The following is a 19,263-nucleotide window of genomic DNA, read 5'->3' as shown; positions in this document are numbered from 1 at the left end:
AACAACAAATGATGGATAAAGCTTCATAAACCTGCTCCTGTTTTGCACGACAGTGTGACATAGGACCATGAAACACGTATGCGTGCAATAAGAACACACTGCCCATAAAACACATGGGCATTATCATCTGCTTGGAGTTCTGTGTGAGGAAATCTGTGAGGAATCTTTTGGGTAACAATTTGTAGATTGGTGGAGGTGATTTGCAGGTGTGTGCATTTAAAAGTCAATTCATTGGTAGTACTTCATTGTAGTCTCTTTCCTCCCAGATTGGCTATCACGTCTTAAGATAATGGCAAATGCATATTAAAAGTAGTATCCTAGATATTATTATTATTATTATTATTATTATTATTATTATTATTATTATTATTATTATTATTATTATTATTAACAGCATTTATATACTGCTTTTCAACAAAAAGTTCACAAAGCGGCTTACAGAGAAAATCAAATAACTGATGGCTTCCTGTCCCAAGAGGGCTCACAATCTAAAAAGATGCAAAAGAACACCAGCAGACAGCCACTAGAAAAAACACTGCTGGTGCGAGGAGGGCCGGTTACTCTCCCCCTGCTAAATAAAAGAGGAGCACCCACTTGAAGAAGTGCCTCTTACTCAGAGCCCAATCCTGAGCTCAGTTATCTGGCTTTCCGCTGGAGCGTACTGTTGCGAACATGCTGTAAGGCATGTCTGCAAGGCTTACTGCTGGACCAGCGCCTGTGCTAGCCCAGCACTGACCAGCTGGGCGGGCACCTGTCCTCCACTGCTTGGTGGTCTCATGGACCGCCAAGCTGCAGCACAGTAAGCAGGGCGGGGAGGGGGCATTCCAGGGAGGGGGGAGGAGTGGAGAGGGTGGAAAGAGGGTGGGCAGGAGATGTGCTGGGGGAGTGAGCGGGGAGGCAGGAGGCCTCATCATGAATGAATGATATGTGTATGCGGTAGAAAATACCAGTTGTGTTTCATGTAGCACTTGTTATCTGTGAAGCTGCCCCTTGTTTTGGATCAGGGATTTCCCAGCTCAGAGTTTTAACCACCACACCCAGTCTGCCATCTGCAGGAATATCTGCATGTAGCACTCTCTTGAGCATGAGCAAAATGTGTGAATGACTGCAGGAAATGGAAAGTAAGTGTCCTTTAAATAGGGGGGCAGGTGTACCCACCACCACCACCCTCTTTGACCAGGAAAGTCCTTACAATCTGAAAGCTACTCATTATCTGACAAGATACACTAACACAAAAGGTACTTTCTCACTGCATGACGAAATCAGTTTAGTCCTAACCCACAGGGAGTGCCTTGGCCTTGGGTGTAGCTGTAGGTCTGTCTCGACTTTTATTCTGTCTCTTTAAAATTGCTTTACGAGGCAAAAGGATCACTAATGAAGAAAGGTTTTGTGGGTGCCATACAAAACACATCTCCAGAACTTTATATTTAATTTAACCCTATTTTTTAATTCATTAACCATTTTCATTAGGAGGTTTGTCAGGCAAAGCATGAAGACAGCCACCACATCTGGTCATGTTTCTCCTCTACCCCCTCTCAAATTTCAGTTAGGTTCAAGATATTATGGAGCTGGCAAAAGTGCAGAAAGCGGCAACCAAAATTATCAAACGGAGCACCTTCTTCATGGGGAAGGGCTAGACTAGAGCATTTGGGGCTTTGTAATCAAGAAAACATATAAATGATGCTGCGACCTTGTGCAGTTTTTCCTAGAAGTAACCCACTTTGAACACAGTGGGACCTACTTCTAAGTAAGCATGCTTGGGATTGCACTGTAAAAAGATGCATGATAGTAGTATAGAACAGTGTTTCTCAAACTGTGGGTCGGGACCCACTAGGTGGGTCACGAGCCAATTTCAGGTGAGTCTCCATTCATTTCAGTATTTTATTTTTAATATATTAGACTTGATGCTACCATGGTATGTGACTGCTTCTGGGGAAATGTGACAGACCTGTACTTGGAAAACTCTGGTCCCAAACCTCCACTGCCTTGTGGCTACATCCAGTTACGGAAAAGGCTTCAGGAGTCAACCTCGAGGCAAAATCAGGAGCCGGAGTCCCTGAGGCAGTTCGTGGCTGAACGCAGTCACGTTCTGGCAACTCCTGCGACGCCGCTGGAACCAATCGTATTTGCCTTTCCGTTGGACCATTTCAGCGACGTGGAGAGGGGGGATTTGCTGCATGGGTAACAGTCTATCTTCCATACCTACTTTACCCAGGCTTTGTGCACTGGAGAGGACACTGTTTCAGAACCACTCTTCAGAGCGCGATACCATGGTCTTCTGAGACCGAAGGATGCCAACTATATAATTTATATTCTTTTAACGATGATAGTAAATGGGACTTAATCCTGGGTAAGTGTAGGTAAGATTGCAGCCTAGGATTGTTAAAAATTTTCCTGCTTGATGTCACTTCTGGTCATGACATCATTTCTGGTGGGTCCTGACAGATTCTCATTTTAAAAAGTGGGTCCTGGTGCTAAGTGTGTGAGAACCACTGGTGTAGAAACCTAGGGCCCAATCCTATCAAACTTTCCAGTGCCGATGCAGCTGCAGTGCAGCTCTGAGGGAAGGGAACAAATGTTCCCTTGCCTTGAGGAGGCTTCCATGACTTCCCCAGCACAAAAGAATGCAGTGTGTGCCCCATTGGAACGGTTGCATCAGCCCTGGAAAGTTGGATAGGATTGGGCACTTACTCATTGTATGCAGAAAGTAGATAAGAGAGTACTCTCTCAGGGCCCAATCCTATCCAGTTTTCCAGGGCCAGTGCAGCTGTGCCAATGGGGCATGCACTGCATCTTGTGGTGTGGAGGCAGGCACAGAGGCCTCCTTAAGATATGGGAACTTTTGTTCCCTTGCCTGGAGGCTGCATTGGGGCTGCACTGGTGCTGGAAAATTGGATAGGATTGGACTGTCATTCATTAGAACCTGGGGCCACCTGATGAAATTAACTGATAGCAGGTTTAAAACAAACAGATGAAAGTACTTACAGACCCAAACTAACTGACTTTCCAGCACCGATGCACCCACAGAGCACCCCCGAGGTAAGGGAACAAACATTCCCTTACCTTGATGAGGCCTCCGTGACTGCCCCCCCACCACCACAGGATGCAGCGCACACTCTGTTGGCATCGCTGCATTGGTACTGGAAAGTTAGTTAGGATTGTGCTACTACTCACACAAGATAAATTTAATTTAGGAAATTTGCTGCCATAAGTTGTGGTGATTATCTTTGGCTTATATGGCTTTAAAAAAGGATGCATGGAGAATAATATTAGAATTGGGTCCAGTGCCAGCCAGGTTGCTGGGCTTGAGGCAAAGTCCTGCACTGGGCCTCCCATGCCTGACCCTTGATGATGTATTGAGCACTACCAAATGGAGGGTTTAGAGGTCAGTCTGGCCAAGTGGATCGTTGGCCAGTGCCAGACTTGACCAACCACTGAATAAAATAATTTTGCTATTAGGTCATACCAACAACAAGAACAATAGTATTTATATACTGCTTTTCAACAAAAAGTTCACAAAGTGGTTTACAGAAAAAATCAAATAACAAATGTCCCAAAAGGGCTCACAATCTAAAAAGATGCCACACCAGCAGTCACTAGAAAAGACACTGCTGGGGTGAGGTGGGCCAGTTACTCTCCCCCTGCTAAAAAGAGGAGCACCCACTTGAAAAAGTGCCTCTTAACCAGTTAGCAGGGGTAATAGCTAAATGGAACCTCTGAGTGCAAAGGCAAGATGCCTCTGGAAAAATGTCAGTGATTGGGGCAAACAACCAAGGAGGGCTGCTGTCTTCTTGTTTAGCTAGTGGTCTTCCTGGGGACATGGTGCTGAGGCTAAAGGCTTCCTGACTGAGCAGGATCTGCAACATCTGCAACATTTGGAAAGGTTCCATTGACATATAAAATAATGAAATAGATACTGTGTCCCATGTCTCCCTATCTGACTATATTAGTGGTTTTGACACCCTTTTCTGGTTCTGCACTCTTGATATGTGACCATTTGGCACAGTGGGTAATGAAATGCTTGCTTTCCGGGTTATGCTAAGAGCAACCTGGAAAGCAATCATTTCATTACCCACTGTGCCAAACATCATGCTGTTCTTCACCTAACTGTAGCCTGCAGGACAAGTTTAGCGACACTCCTTGCACATGGCTCTTTTAGCTATGCAGCCCCCTAGTGACCACAATATTACTTGCTACTAATACCCAACAGAGTTGTTAACGTCTATGTATGCCATTTTATAAAGATAATCAAAATTATCTAAAATTCAATCCAGATTCACCTGAGAGAAAATGATTATTTCCAGCAGTAATAGCAGACTTTGAAGCTTTTGTCTTCTAAAAGACTATGACTCTTTCCCAGGTTCAAATATCAAAGTCTGGTATGACCATTTTGATTATCATCAGAAGATTTAAAATGTTGTCATCCTTCAGTTACGCAAATATCAGTGTCCTTATTGACATTCTTTCCTTTCCTGTTTTTGCAAAGCAAAATGTGCTTTGTATTTGTATATGAAAAGAGATTGTCAGGAGGTCATAGGCACTCGCTGAATAGTGCTTGTGTCACCAATGACAGTCAGCCCAACTTCCCCAGTTACCACATGCCCAGTTCAATTTAAGAACTTCTGTTTAAACCAGATCACTGTCAGGATCTATCTGGCTTTGCAAGTCTCAAAACGTTCACCTTATCAGCTGCAGCCTCTGTTTTGATCCTTTTTAGTGTGTGTGTGGGGGGGGGGGGGCTGCCTTCTACAGGTGCATAGGATCAGGACCATTTTGGTAGCCTTGCACTTTCCTTCACCTGATCTTCCACACCAGCCAAGGCATGTTCGCTTTCCATAGGGCTCAATACATTCGTCTTCTTTGAGGGAGGGACTTCCTTCTCAGTTGTTTTTGGGGGCTGCATTCATTTGATCAGGACCATTCTGGTGTCGTTTGATTCCTCTCAGCCTGCCCTTTCCGAACGACAAAGGCAAGTTTGCCTACTCACGAGTAAACGCGTGATACGGCTCACTTTCACTTTCCATAAGGATCCATGCATTTTTTATTCTCCAGTTTTTAACCATAACTTTTTATAAAAAGGAGATATTTCACTCTGGTTTTTTGCATTGCATTCCACTGAAAATTCGACATCCAAAGATATAATATGATGGGGTTACTCCTAACCACCGTGATTTTAGCGTGTAACCCCCCAGTGCACCTCACCCCCCCTGTGCGTGTCACCCGGTGCGGCCCGCACCCCCCTAGCGACGCCACTGCATCACCGAACCCCTCTCCCCAAACTCTTCCTATAAGGCATAGAGAAAGGAAGATGAAAATATCCTCTTCCCTACACGGCACCACTTGAATTCATGATTAGATGAGCAACAGCCTATTCTCTACCACAAACACTGAAGGGCAATTATGTGATTGTGCTAGATTACTTGTGTTCAGGACTGATGAGCAGAAAACTTCATCTCCAGAACTCAGCTGTACCACACTAAGGCATTATAGGAAGCTACCTCTCAATTGTGCATTCTGTCCACTGCATAATTAATTGTGCGTCCCAACTTGCATCACATATTGTAGGTGATTCTTTGTCAATATTCTGTTAGGTTCACTATTGAAAATTCTTTTAATACATTTTCCAGAACTTTTCAGTGCCAATATTTTTCAGACTTAATAAAAAGTAAAAAAATGTTTAAGAAAAGTGTAACTTAACAACAAAAGTTCTTCATGATGAAGTGCGTGTCTGAGAAAAGCTCACTGTTTTTCAACTGCTAAACCAGATATACAGTATGGGTTAGCTTGGAAAAAGCAGAAGCATATCATCCTTCACATGCGGATTACAGCAACTGGAATATAGTCTTATCTTCCACAAAATGTTACAGAATTGCATAAATACATGTAACTAGTCTTTTTCATAACTTCAGGTTTAATTATAATTTTACCTGTGCAAAAGCAGTGCAAAAGTAGCCCAAGGGAATTGGAAATTAACCAGCCTGATGTTAACCTTCAAAATGATCATAGATGCCTATGCTACAAAATTATGTATTGACTAGTGTAATGGAAGGTTTCTCAGTAAGGCAGATAAAATGAATGTGGAAGTCTTAAAGTTGTCTTTTCCTCAGACTGGTGAATGAGACATATCAAAGGCAGCTTAATTCTTCTACCACTGCTGATCTATGTGCTCATTTTATGGCTTTAATAAACCCTCTGGATCAAAAGGCATTTTCAGAAATTACATTGTGCATAATGTTTTTGGTACATCCTACCATCCCGTGGTATATAATTTATTTACAATCTTATAATTTGAAAACATGATAGTTGCAAAACAAATTTTAATTTGTAGTGTAGAAGCCCAGTATACACAATTTGCCTTCACCTAGGCATTTTTTCTTAGTAAAGGAAAGCCAAAAAAAAAAAATTAGTGAACTGTTTGACAAGGATGATTAAGCCCAATGAGGCTATTTAAAGATGGTAATGGTAGAATCCCTGTTTCATAGACAGTACCACTGAAAGAATTTGCAAAACTGAATTGTGCAGTCATCAGCAAACAAAGAGATGGGACTACTATAACAATCAACACGCTGTACAGAAAATAGTTCAGGTAATAGAAGAAAAAAATGTTTTATTGGTCAACAGTATTTGTTAAGTCCCTGACAAGTTTGTTCTACTCCCATGCAAAATACATTCCTAATTTTCCCATGCAAAATACATTCCTAATTTCTACAATCTTACCTTGTCCCTTCTCTGTGTATTCTTTATTCTGTCAAAATAATGAATGAACATTGCCTCTAATTCACCTGTTGATACCTGACCAATGCTTTATCTCTTGCTGGCCACTACTTCCATGGTACTTGAGCACATGAAGCAAATTTTTCTTCACAACTTTCCTGGGAGAAAATAAGGCATTATTGAAATTGTACAGATAGGGACTGAATCAAATAAATGTATTACTGAAGATCTTCTGATACCAGATTTCTGCTTTAGCTATAAAAATGATTTGCACTGTCTTCAAGGCCAAGAGCGATAAAAGAAATCTCCTAGTGACTACTGTTGTGAATTGCTATTTTTACTCATTTAATGAATTTCTTCTGTACTGCTCCTCACTTGAACCTCTCAGGGTGGTTTTCAAATTAAAAACATAAATCAGTGTTTTAGACTTTGAAACACATGAGAACCATTAGAAACCAGTGAAAATTCATCAAAAGACTTATCCTAAATTCAGGCCTCCTGATCTCATTAAAGGCATACATGGGCATATCCCAAATAGATCTCTCTCCTCAGTTTCCTTTCAGAGGTGATGGAATGGCACAGGACAATTTTTTAAACAGCAACTCTGTGAACATTTCCCCACCAACAGCATACACCTCCTGCAAATCGTATGAGTGGTTTCAGTTTTATGAACCTGTCATGAAACAGGTTCTTTATTTAGGAAAATAAATATTAAATATTCCAAAGAGTTGTCAAAGTAAGAAAATAGACTGCCAAGCTGCATTCCACCTACTTTTTGTTGCAGAATTAGAAACTGTTGTAGAGTAAAACTGTGTGCAGGGTTCCCATAACAACTCTCGGTGCCTTGACCACCATGCTCTGATCCAGTATGCACAATATGCCTGTCTACAGAAGAGTTCTCATTCATTTTAACATGGGGAGCCAGACCTCATGTGCAGAGAAACACAGACACATATCTTCTTTCTGCATGCCATTCTTACATGCAACACAATTTTGGCAAACAAAACTGATCACTCAGTTATGGTAACAGCGTTCAACATCTTATCAGTGACCATTTTAACACCAATGGCAGTATGAGGTGGTGGAGGTGAAAAGGAAGGCTGTAAGCCATAGCCACAACCTTCCCCCTTGCTGTAAGAGCAGACTGTGCCCCTCCCACTCACAGCTGTCATATTAACAACAATGGCCCTGTGAGGTAAAGGAGAAATGAGCGACTTTTTAAAACCCATTTCTGCCTGGCCCACAAGTGTACACATTTGGTCTCTGTTACATATATGTTGGTTAGAAATGGCTTAAGTTCCTTGGTGTCTGGACCACTAATATGTAGAAAAATTAATACTGCAAGTCATCTTGGGCACTTAACTAAACACCTGCTCACTAGCTGTCATGCTACTAACAATAATGCACTAATTTTAGTTTGGCAGCCAATCCTAACCTGCGCTGGCACAGTCAGGCTGCATGGCCGCTCTGTCTGATGCAGGTTAGGAGAGAGCTGGAGATCACTTTGGGGTAATGGGATATATTTTCCCTTACCCCAAGAAAAACCCCAGCCACGCCTATGGGGCTTCTCAGATATGTGCCTGCTATCTGACTTGTGCAAATCTGAGAAACCTGTGTAGGGCTGCCAGGCCTGGGAGTGGGGATTAGGATATGGCATGTGCTGCTGCCAACCCCGCCCCCTCCCGGATCCAATCCTCCCCCATTCTGCCATCCCCTTCCCAAAACGCCCCAATCCCACCTCCCAACCACTATCCCAGCACCCTTCCCCGATCCCGTACCACCTGGCGCAAACTTTCCTGTGCCGGTCAGCATCAGGACAGATCTGGTAGGGCAGCGCATGCTTTTTTGCTGGCACTGTCAGCTCCTGAGTATGCACAAACTTGCCTTACAGTACATTTGCAACATTCAGAGCCTGTGCAAGGACGCCTGTGCCAGCAATATGGAATTTTAGAACTGAGCCATAAGATTTGAGTTACAACTAAGCAAACCAAGATAAGGAAAATTCACCTGGTTTCTTCTGGATGCAGATTTTTTCTTCTTTTAATCATTTTGGTGAGGAAGCAGGAGGTGGGATACATATATTCTGTGTTTGTCCTCCTGTGATGTAAGCTTGCCCATAACATTCAGAAGGGAAAGAATGATGTGCTGTCTTTCAGTTTCACAGAGAAGCTATTAATGACGGTTTTCAAAATCCCATTACTCTGCATATTTTAGTGAGTTTTTTTACACACTGACACACACTTTTCTTTGTATAGTAACCAAAGGCACATCAGATGTGACAGCAGGAAGGTTAATACCGTGTTTTGGGGTTTTGCTTTAGCAAAGCTTCTCTTTGTAGGAATTCTATATTGTTAGATCTTATTCACTGCTCAAAAGATATCAATAGATATCTATTCAAAAAAGAAAATGCAAATTTTCTTGATTCATATTTGATATCAAACACTTGAGAATAAATATTCTGAACTTTGCTTTTTCGTGGGGTTTGCAAACAAAATTAGTGTACAGCCAACTGTTAGTATTTTTAAATTCTCAGTGACTGTCAAACAGTGGTAACCCCTGGCAACGTCAAGTTCAGAGCCATGACCACAGAGTGCGCCTCCACCTCCACTTACATGGGCACTCCAGAGCCTCATGTGGCATCCCGGAGCATTCTGCAAGTCTTCTGAGCCTCCAAAGGTCCATTAAACAGTACTTCTGGAAGACTGGAAGTGCTCCAGGATGCTGCACACTGCCTTGTCACCCGGTACCACGTGGCTCCCAGAGACGCCACTGACAGTCAACATTGAACTTGTTATAAAAGGAATAAGCGTAACAAATTTCTAAAGAGTCTGGTTCATTTTATAATAATGAGAAAAAACATTTTGCCTAACAGGGCCTAACAGGAAAAAAGTGTACTTGTGTACAGACAGCTCCCCAATCCAATTACTCAGTGGCTGTAACAAATACCCAAAGGAAGGAATCATCAAATCATGCATCAAATAATAATGTTCTATTTTTCCATCTAATATATGACTATTCTCACAATTTTGTGTGCAGTAAAAATGCCATTGTTACTTATTGTTTACAGACGTGTCTCAGTTTCATCCTCTCAAGTGCCAGCCTGAAGGTTTGTCATGTACTATTATACCTTCTAAGTACTGGATATGATGCTTGTACTCAGGAAGTGCACAAAGTGTGGTGTAGATGTGCAGCCTTGAACTTTGATTGTGATCTGGAATTCACCGTTAATGACAGCAGCCTCATTCAGTTCGATGGAACGTGTTCAATATAACATTTTGAGGGAACTGGGAAAAGATGCTGAATATGATGCAGGTAAGTTCTGGAAACATGGTTGTATGTGTGAGTAAAAGTTGTTTGTGCAAGCATCATAAGTCTGTGGTTTATCAAATCACCCTTTAGCTATAAAGAAACAGGACAAAAATCAATTCCTTGCTATTTTCTTTAGCAGACTTTGTATTTGAAGTTTTGATTTATTCAGCTGAATGTAATCCCTTAGGGATTTGTGAGTTTATTAATCAATTTAACATAATTAAAGCCCCAATCCTATCCCCTGCCTCCAGTGCTGAAGCATGCTGCATCCTATGACCCATAGGCATGACCCAAAGGCAAACAGGAGGTAAGTAAAATATTTTTTACTTACTTCTGATTAAGCCTTGGGTTCACCTATGGGTCTTCTTGGAATATGCTACCTATTTTGGTGGTGTATGTCTGAGGGGGAGAAGGGGTGGGGAGGATTCCAAAAGAGGGGATAAGACCTAGTATGCACCATTGCCACCAGATTCATCCCAGCCCCCCGGATCAGGCCACAGGCCCATCTAGTCCAGCTTCCTGTATCTCACAGTGGCCCACCAAATGCCCCAGGGAGCACACCTGATAACAAGAGACCTCATTCTGGTGCCCTCCCTTGCATCTGGCATTCTGACATAGCCCATGTCTAAAATCAGGATGTTGCACATACATATCATGGCATGTAAGCCATAATGGATTTTTCCCCAGAAATTTGTCCAATCCCTTTTTAAAGGCATCCAGGCAAGATACCATCACCACATCCTGTGGCAAGGAGTTCCACAGACCAACCACATGCTGAGAAAAGAAATATTTTCTTTTGTCTGTCCTAACTCTTCCAACACTCAATTTTAGTGGATGTCCCCTGGTTCAGGTGTTATGTGAGAGTGTAAAGAGCATCTCTGTATCCATTTTATCCTTCCCATGCATAATTTTGTATGTCTCAATCATGTCCCCCCTCAGGTGCCTCTTTTCTAGGTTGAAGAGGCCCAAACGCTGTAGCCTTTCCTCATAAGGAAGGTGCCCCAGCCCAGTAATCATCTTAGTGGAAATGGAAAAGGTACAAAAGAGAGCGACTATGTCCTTTTTGAGATGTAGTAACCAGAACTGGACGCAATACTCCAGGTGTGGCCTTACCATCGATTTGTACAATGGCATTATAATAGCCGATTTGTTCTCAATACCTTTTCTAATGATCCCAAGCATAGAATTGGCCTTCTTCACTGCCGCTGCACATTGGGTCGACACTCTCATCGACCTCCACCACCACCCCAAGATCTCTCTCCTGATCTGTCACAGACAGCTCAGAACCCATTAACCTGTATGTGAAGTTTCCTGCATCCTCTCCACCCACAGTTCCTCCCATAGAACTCCCAATTCCACCACCTCCCTGCCCATGAATCTGCCTGCTGCCCCATATTACCTACTCCAGAGACGTTGCAGCCGGTGGCAGCAGGCTTCCACTGCCATGTGTAGTGGTTGATCCAAAATGGCCCCTGGCGGCACTCAGTGTGCGTTGCCTCATATCCTGTTACAACAGCAGAACTCTGTCCTGATGCTATAACTCTGCAGGTAGGATTGGGGCATAAAGTGATTAGTACACACTCCTTCCTTGTTATCCATACCTAATTCATTCATGAAAATGACCATTATAGCAAAAATCTAGATGAGTACAATTATTACATTAATTTAAATGGAAAAAATTCTAACTGGTTCCAAAGCCATTCGAAGTTCACCTCAAAATCACTCTAAATGCCTAATACCATAAGGAAAAAGTTGTGTGCCATCATAAAAGAGAATAAATAACATTTAATAACATTATATAGCATCAGTGAAGTGTTAATGTTAATGGTGAACATGTTCCAGAAGTTCTAGCACCACACAGTGAGATTTAGCATCTCTGACTTTCATTGCAAACAATGAGAAATTCTCTTACGTTTCACCTTTTCTATGTTTCATGAGTCTTTTCATCTTCTTTGGGGCCAATATTCATAGTAATTTGTAGAAACACAGCACAAAAACAAATACACTATAAAAGGGAATGTGTAATTTCCGTGTCTTGAAAGCATAGGGACATTCTGCCCATCAGGCAGCGTATCTCACACAAAGGAGGTTGCCTCTTTTCCAGTTGCGCTTGGTCCTCCAAGGATCCTGAAGAGCACTTATCCTTGAGTCCTCAAATTTCTGATTAAATTCTCCAATCAGTTATGAATTCACGGACTAGCCTTTGGCAAACTACTGCCCTAATGACACAAACAAATACCCATTAGTGAATTAGGAATAAAGTACATTCTTCCTTACAGAATGACTGTAAGGATGATTGAGCTTTAGAACGCTTATTTGTCAAGGCTCTCTATATCTATCATCCTTCACTTTTTACCATAGATCTGCTGTTGACGTGCAAAATAATACCTTGCATTTGAAGGGCTTAAGTGTCCTCTTCACAAGTGGCTTTCCTTCACCACAACAATGGAAAGAGTAGTTTGTACATTCTCCACTATAGGCAAAGAAGCAGCTGCTGTGCCATTATGCCCTCTCCCTAGAAGATGGAAAGTAAATTAAAAATCCATTGGAAGCTTTTTGGTTGATGGAACAAGGCACAAATCTTTGCAACCTAAAAGAACATAGCTAAAAGGACAATAAATCCTTTAAAAGAACACAGCTAATAAATCATCAGTGTTGTCTTTCCTACATTAGCTTAGGATCCAGTGGACCATAAGATATGCTTGTGTCCAGAGAGGTGTTCTTAGTTTCATGAACAGTTGCTATTAAAGATTTTTAATTTTTTTTTTTAAAAATTATTTTATGTATTTTTTAAGGGTATAGAAGAGTGATAATGAAGGCATACCCTGAAATGGAACCGATCTCTTATCCTGGTGGCTTGGAATTTGAACAGTAGATGAGGAAATAGATATAGCGTGCCAGCCATAAGTATAAATATAGTCTTCATCACAAAATTTACATCCAAATTAAATCCAGGTAAAGTATCTGAAAATATTTTTATGATGTTGAGGCAACCAAGAGAGTTAAATCTGTGACCTTTCACATTCTCATTTTACATGTATATTTTATCTGAAAAACATTTTCTTTCTTTGTCGATGTTTTACATTTTCAAATTAAATGATATAGGTAATGGCTGTTTTGCCCACGATTGAGTCATATGCTACAGTTCTTTTCTTTCCCACTGAATTTATACAGAAGATTTCAGTATGTGGCCAAGGCTCCTGCTCCACTGAGGCAGAGATCTTTGAGTGCAAATTCTGCTCCTTAGCCATTTCACTTACACACCTTCAAAATGGAACCAGCTTGACCTCTGCAGTGGGGATCTGGGTAACAACTGAATTTACAACTGCATTAGTTGGCATCCTTCAGTCTCAGAAGACTATGGTATCGCGCTCTGAATGGTGGTTCTGGAACAGAGTGTCCTCTCCAGTGCACGAAGCCTGGGTAAAGTAGCTATGGAGGATAGGCTGGTAGGCCATGCAGCAAATCCCCCCTCTCCACGTCGCTGAAATGGTCCAATGGAAAGGCAGAAGCCAATATGGTTGGTTCCAGCGGCGTCGCAGGAGTTGCCAGAACGTGACTGTGTTCAGCCATGTTGCCTCAGGGACTCCGGCTCCAGATTTTGCCTTGAGGTTGACTCCTGAAGCCTTTTCCAGAACTGGATGTAGCCACAAGGCAGTAGAGGTTGGGATCAGAGTTTTCCTTCTCTCAGATGAGCTGCCTTCCCAGGCTATCGTGTCCCGTCTAGCTGGTGGCTGTTTAGTCGCCTCTTACGACAAGTACAGCCAAACCGAGGGCCTATTCTTAGCCCCCAGCCGCCAGGGGTTAACAACTGCATTAACAATGAGATGATCATTGCAGCCCTATTGAAGAGGCTAATGTAGTCTTTTTATGTACCTGGATCTAGGACAACCAGTTGTTAGTCAGAGCCAGCTTTAGACCCATTTGGTCAAATAAGGCTCTGCTCTTGGGGGAGGGGGCATGCCACAGCAGAGAGTGTATTGCCTGCAGCCAGCACTTGGCTTACTTCCATGCACAGGCCAGTGCATGACGCAGAGTTCTTGCTGGGCCCTCCTGTCCCTGCTTCCAATTGGCATCAGTGCATCACCATCTACTTCCAGGTGCTGTGCTGGCACCTGGTGCTGTACCTGGCCTGGACCACCACCATTTGACTCTTCATGGTAAGTAGAGGAACTTGCAATTGGGGGGGGCCCTCAAAACAAACAGGGGGGCCACAAGGACCATCCAGAATTGGGCCCTGCATCTCCTAAGGCCAGCCCTGCTGTTAGACACAATTTGTTGCTCACAACAAGAACTAGATTGCTCTTGGCGTCATTGGTCACAATCCATAAACAAGCATGCCTGATTTTGTATTACACTGAAATTAGTGAGACTTGTAGCCCACTCCTAGGCATGTCTACTGAGAAGTCACAGTCTCACTGTGTTCAATGGGGCTTAATCCAGGTAAGTGTGAATAAGTCTGCTGCCTTACAGCCCAATCCTGAGCTGCCAGGAGGGCCCAGGCTTGGCGGCACCGAAAAGGGCTGCCGCCAAATCCTGCACCTCCTGCGCTACTGCAGGAGGCTCCTTAGGAGAAGGGGACATTTGTCCCCTTTCCCCAAGTAAGGTAAGCAGCCCCACAATGGGGCTACTCACTTTACTGCCAACCAAAAGGTTGGTGGTAAAGGCACTCGTGTAGGGCACACAGCCATCCATGAGCGCCCTGGATCCTGCAGAGCACAGCTCTGCAGATCCTCCTCCTGCCCACCCCCTGGCACACCTCCCACCCGCCCCTCGGCACTCTTCCTCCCCGCCCCCGCCACCTTCCCCCCTCCCCGGAATGCCTCCTCCACGCCCCCACCTCCCATTCTGCTGCTCTGCGGTCCGGGAGACCGTGGAACCCGGGTGACCGCCCCACGCTAGCCCAGCACTGGCCGGCGCTGGGCTAGCACTGGCGGAGCTCAGCGGTGAGCCCCATGAACGTGCCTTATGGCATGTTTGCGACTGTGGACGGCGGCACGGAGCTGTGCCGCCAACCACAGGATCTGGCTCTTAATTAGTTACCTGACCACTATGAAAAGCTCAGGGAGCACAGCTCAAATCAGCATATGCTGACTAAAAACCAAAGCTGTCACATTCAAAGGGGTCATGAGAAATGACTCTTATGTGTACTAGTTGTACTCTGGATTGTGCAAATACTGAATAAAAAAGATATGTAAAATGCTAGTATTCATGTATCAGAATGAAAAAAACATACAGAGAGTTTAGTTAAGATGCATATAAATTCATGTTTTAATTTACACAGAAATACTCTACATTTAATGAAGGTAAAGCAATTACAATAAATACAAGGATGCATACTGATGCTACAGATCATGCATTTTATTTATACAAAAGGATTTTATGGGGAGTAGAATACATTAATAGTAAATTGTTTTTTGAAATGACTTGAAAATGAAAACTTTTTAAAGGTAACACTTGACAGCCCTTATCAGTTTCTCAATATCACATTCGTTTTGTCCATGTAAAATCCTGAAATAGCCATTTTCTCCCCAGGTCCTTCCCCAGGAATTTGCAGCAATCAAAGGGAGTAAATATTGATACTTTATTATTGTGGAAAGACATGATGTTTTATTTTTGTGAGTGTCTAAATTGTAATCAAGGAGGAGAAAATGAAAGAAGACGGGAAGGAGACATCCTCAGTCTAAATGATAAATGTAGTGGACGTATTGCACTCTTTCAAATGAATTGCCACTTATCCCTGATTCTTATATTTTAAAAGTTTATATTGAGCCACTCTAGTAGACCGTTTAGCCCAATTCCATCTGCACTGATGGAAGCCAGACATTATGAGACTAAACAGGATGTTGTGTGAGAGATACAAAGCTGATACCATGTGATTTTTTTACCTTCTCATTTTTGTAACATTTAAAACAATGTATGGTGTGATGTGATGTCATCATGGTAAGTCTCTCCTCACTTCCAACCAGCCAATGGTACAAGTCAAAGATGGAGAAGAAACGTGGCAATAAGACATCACATGTTGTTTCTATTATAAGTTCACATGGAAGAGAGGCATGGAGTGAAGGCAGCTCTGTGTAGCTTAGAACTTCTGTTTTACACTCTGATTGGCCATAGTTCTCTGTGATTATGACAGCAAACAAGTCATGCAGTAGTCAAGAGATTAAGGCACAAAATCCAAAAAGACTGCAGTTGGGCTGCCTATATTAGCTGCCATTTTCAGAGCACATGATAGAGAAGAACTGTGGTCAGATCTCCCAATTTTAATAGCAACTTGGTGTAATGAACAGAACCGTTGCATTGGGAAGAAAAGGATATTTAACGCTTATCTCTGGGCAATTTTTCTTATTTTCTTATGCTGTTGACTTTGCTGAGGGAAAACTTCAGGCACCTAAATTGTGCATGCAATCTTCTCCCAGTGAATTATTAATAGCTTCAGGGGGAGTGATTTCAAATAGGAAATCATTGCAGGGGTTAACTTCCCTCCCCCAGCATCATTGCTCCAAATCAATTTCCTTCCTCCCCATACCTGCTTCTAATCTGAAGAAAAGATAGGAGATCCAGTCAAAGATGTTATTTCTGATATGAGAAGGCAAAAGAGAAACCATAAGCTATCCCTACAATGTCATACAGGTATAACCTAATTATCCATGGATTTTTTTACCTGTGGGTTTATCTCAACAGGATGAGAAGGGCCCTTTAAATTAAAGGAAAAAGTAGCTTCCTTAATGCAGGAGAGGGCAGCTGGCAGACAATCAATCAGTCTCTCTCTCTTTCTCTCCAGAGGGCATCAGGATGCAGGACTCTAGTTTTCTGGTGTGCTCCCTGAGGCATTTGGTGGGCAGCTGTGAGATACAGGAAGTTGGACTAGATGGGCCTATGGCCTGATCCAGTGGGGCTGTTCTTATGTTCTTATGACAACACATCCAATAAACTACTAGCTTACATGTTCAACAAAAACAGGAAAAGGCAATTATTTGTCATGTTCAATTATGGAACATTCTGGAATTTGAAAACCAAATATTTCTAATTTAATGATTGAAGAAAACTGTGGCACCAGTCCAGAGAATGTCAGTAATGCTTAAATACCACTGAAATTGGTGGTACTTAAAAAAGTTGTGACAACTTGCTCCCTCAATTTCATTGAGTCTTTAACAGCCCAATCCTAAAAGCCATTTATGCCAGCATAAACTGTGTTCTGTTGGCGTGAACAGCTTTATGACAGTCACAAATGCAACAGCACGAATGTGCACAGCCTGGCTGCCGCTACAAGCAGAATATAACCAAGTCTATACGAAGGTGGGGCCCAGATTCCTTCAAGTGTTGATAAAGATGAACAGGGGATGGGGGAGGCCAGGAGGGGGTTGAATGGGAAGGGTTTTGTGGAATGGAAGGAAACGGGGTGGGGAGGAGGGTAAGTTTAGTGGCAGCAGCGCCCACCAAATTCTAACCCCTTACCAGGCCTAATCCGCCTTTATTGATCGATCAATCTGATAGATAGATATGTATTCTATATGGTGTCAATATGGATCAGTGTGGACTTGCGCCTGCTATACATCTGGTATAGGTCCAGGTTGACCCATGGCAGCTACTGAGGCTTACCCCGAGGCAAAGGGTCAAATATTCCCTTACTCTGAGAAGGCCTCAACATGCTGAAACTACCCCACAGGATACAGCAGAAGCCACATTGGCACTCCTGCATCGCCGTGTGAGGAGTGAGTTAGGATTGGGCTATAAGTGTGACTAAATTTCTTTATCTTTCCTTCATTACAAACCCTGATTTCACTTACCCAAAATTTTTACTTTTGTCCCTCAGGATCTCGTAATGCACCCCACCTATCCAAAGAAATGGCATTAGTGAGACACACTATATTTTTTCCTATATCCTGGTAAGAAAGAAACAAGTAGAAAACTTGTTCGTATTGATTTTTTTCCTGTGAAGCTTCAGTATAAATCATAACAGAAAAGTAAATCTTCTTTGTACTTATTTTATTACCACACTTTTCTGACAACATGCTTTGTCGGTGTCAATATGGAGCATTGCATACAATATTGCAGTAAAACCTTTCTGTCACTGAAATAACCCCATATTTTCCTTAATGGGTTTTTTCTGCAGGAAGTCTGACAGCTAGCCAAGCTAAACTAAGGTAATATCCACCCTTCTCAGGTTTTTACCAAATAAAACTTGATGTGTAAAAACTGAAAAAAGGTTATTGCTGTCGAGCCTGAGTTACCAATCGCTGAATTGAGCGGACCTTATTTTCTTCAGTCGTCTTGTATCTGCCAAGACCACCACTGTGCAATTCTGAGAATTCCCCCCAATGTCAATCAAGTTTCAATTTGTCACTGTTTTCCATAGATGCAACTGGCAATACACCTTACTGAATTTATCCCATACTTCCAAGATAGTTGTAATTATGTACTGTAATTGCTGTTTCCACAAAATCTATCCCTTTCTTAGCCATACCCCTGGGGAAACCCCTGGGGGCTGGGGATGAGAATAGGCCCTCAGTTTGGCTGTACTTGTCGTAAGAGGCGACTAAACAGCCACCGGGTAGATGGGACTCGTCAGCCTGGGAAGGCAGCTCATCTGAGAGAAGGAAAACTCTGATCCCAAACCTCCACTGCCTTGTGGCTACATCCAGTTATGGAAAAGGCTTCAGGAGTCAACCTCGAGGCAAAATCTGAGCCTGAGTCCCTGAGGCAGTTCATGGCTGAACACAGTCACGTTCTGGCAACTCCTGCGACGCCGCTGGAACCAACCATATTGGCCTCTGCCTTTCCATTGGACCACTTCAGCGACGGGGAGAGGGGGGATTTGCTGCATGGGTAACAGCCTATCCTCCATACCTACTTTACCCAGGCTTTGTGCACTGGAAAGGACACTTTGTTCCAGAACCACCATTCAGAGCGTGACACCATAGTCTTCTGAGACTGAAGAATGCCAACAACATCTTAGCCATATCAAATTATCTACAGGGATCATGGTATATGTTTATTCAGTTTCAATATTACTGTCATACTTGCATGTTCCAGGTACCACTGAAGTCCTCAGAAGTTTTTTCCAGGAAACTGATAATAGTGCCAGAAGGTAGGCTGAGACAATACAGCTGCTACATGGCCTCAGAGGGAGTTGCGTTCAGACAGAAGGAAAGGGGTTAGTTCTCACCCAAATCCTGCTCCTGGGACTTGCTTCACAGGGCACCCAACTGACGGCCCCATCCTATTAGTGTCATACAC

The 19,263-nt window shown here is 42.9% G+C and overlaps 1 long non-coding RNA gene across 2 annotated transcripts in view; it reads left to right on the top strand.

Moving 5' to 3' along the window:
- LOC136637586 (uncharacterized) overlaps window positions 1-13,020 on the top strand; it is a 49,216-nt gene extending 36,196 nt beyond the window's left edge. Inside the window, exons 1-3 of one of the 2 annotated variants that reach the window (XR_010793584.1) lie at window positions 6,509-6,586; window positions 9,782-10,026; window positions 12,819-13,020. This is a non-coding gene — a long non-coding RNA (uncharacterized lncRNA). Of the gene's footprint in view, window positions 1-6,508; window positions 6,587-9,781; window positions 10,027-12,818 lie in introns of those variants that run through there. The other variant, XR_010793583.1, reaches the window with a different exon arrangement.
- Window positions 13,021-19,263: the final 6,243 nt, after the last annotated feature.

Source organism: Tiliqua scincoides, chromosome 1, assembly GCF_035046505.1.
Source record: "Tiliqua scincoides isolate rTilSci1 chromosome 1, rTilSci1.hap2, whole genome shotgun sequence".
NCBI classification, from domain to species: domain Eukaryota; kingdom Metazoa; phylum Chordata; class Lepidosauria; order Squamata; family Scincidae; genus Tiliqua; species Tiliqua scincoides.
The sequence above is the reverse complement of the archived record's forward strand: the minus strand, read 5'-3'. Positions and strand labels throughout refer to the sequence as shown.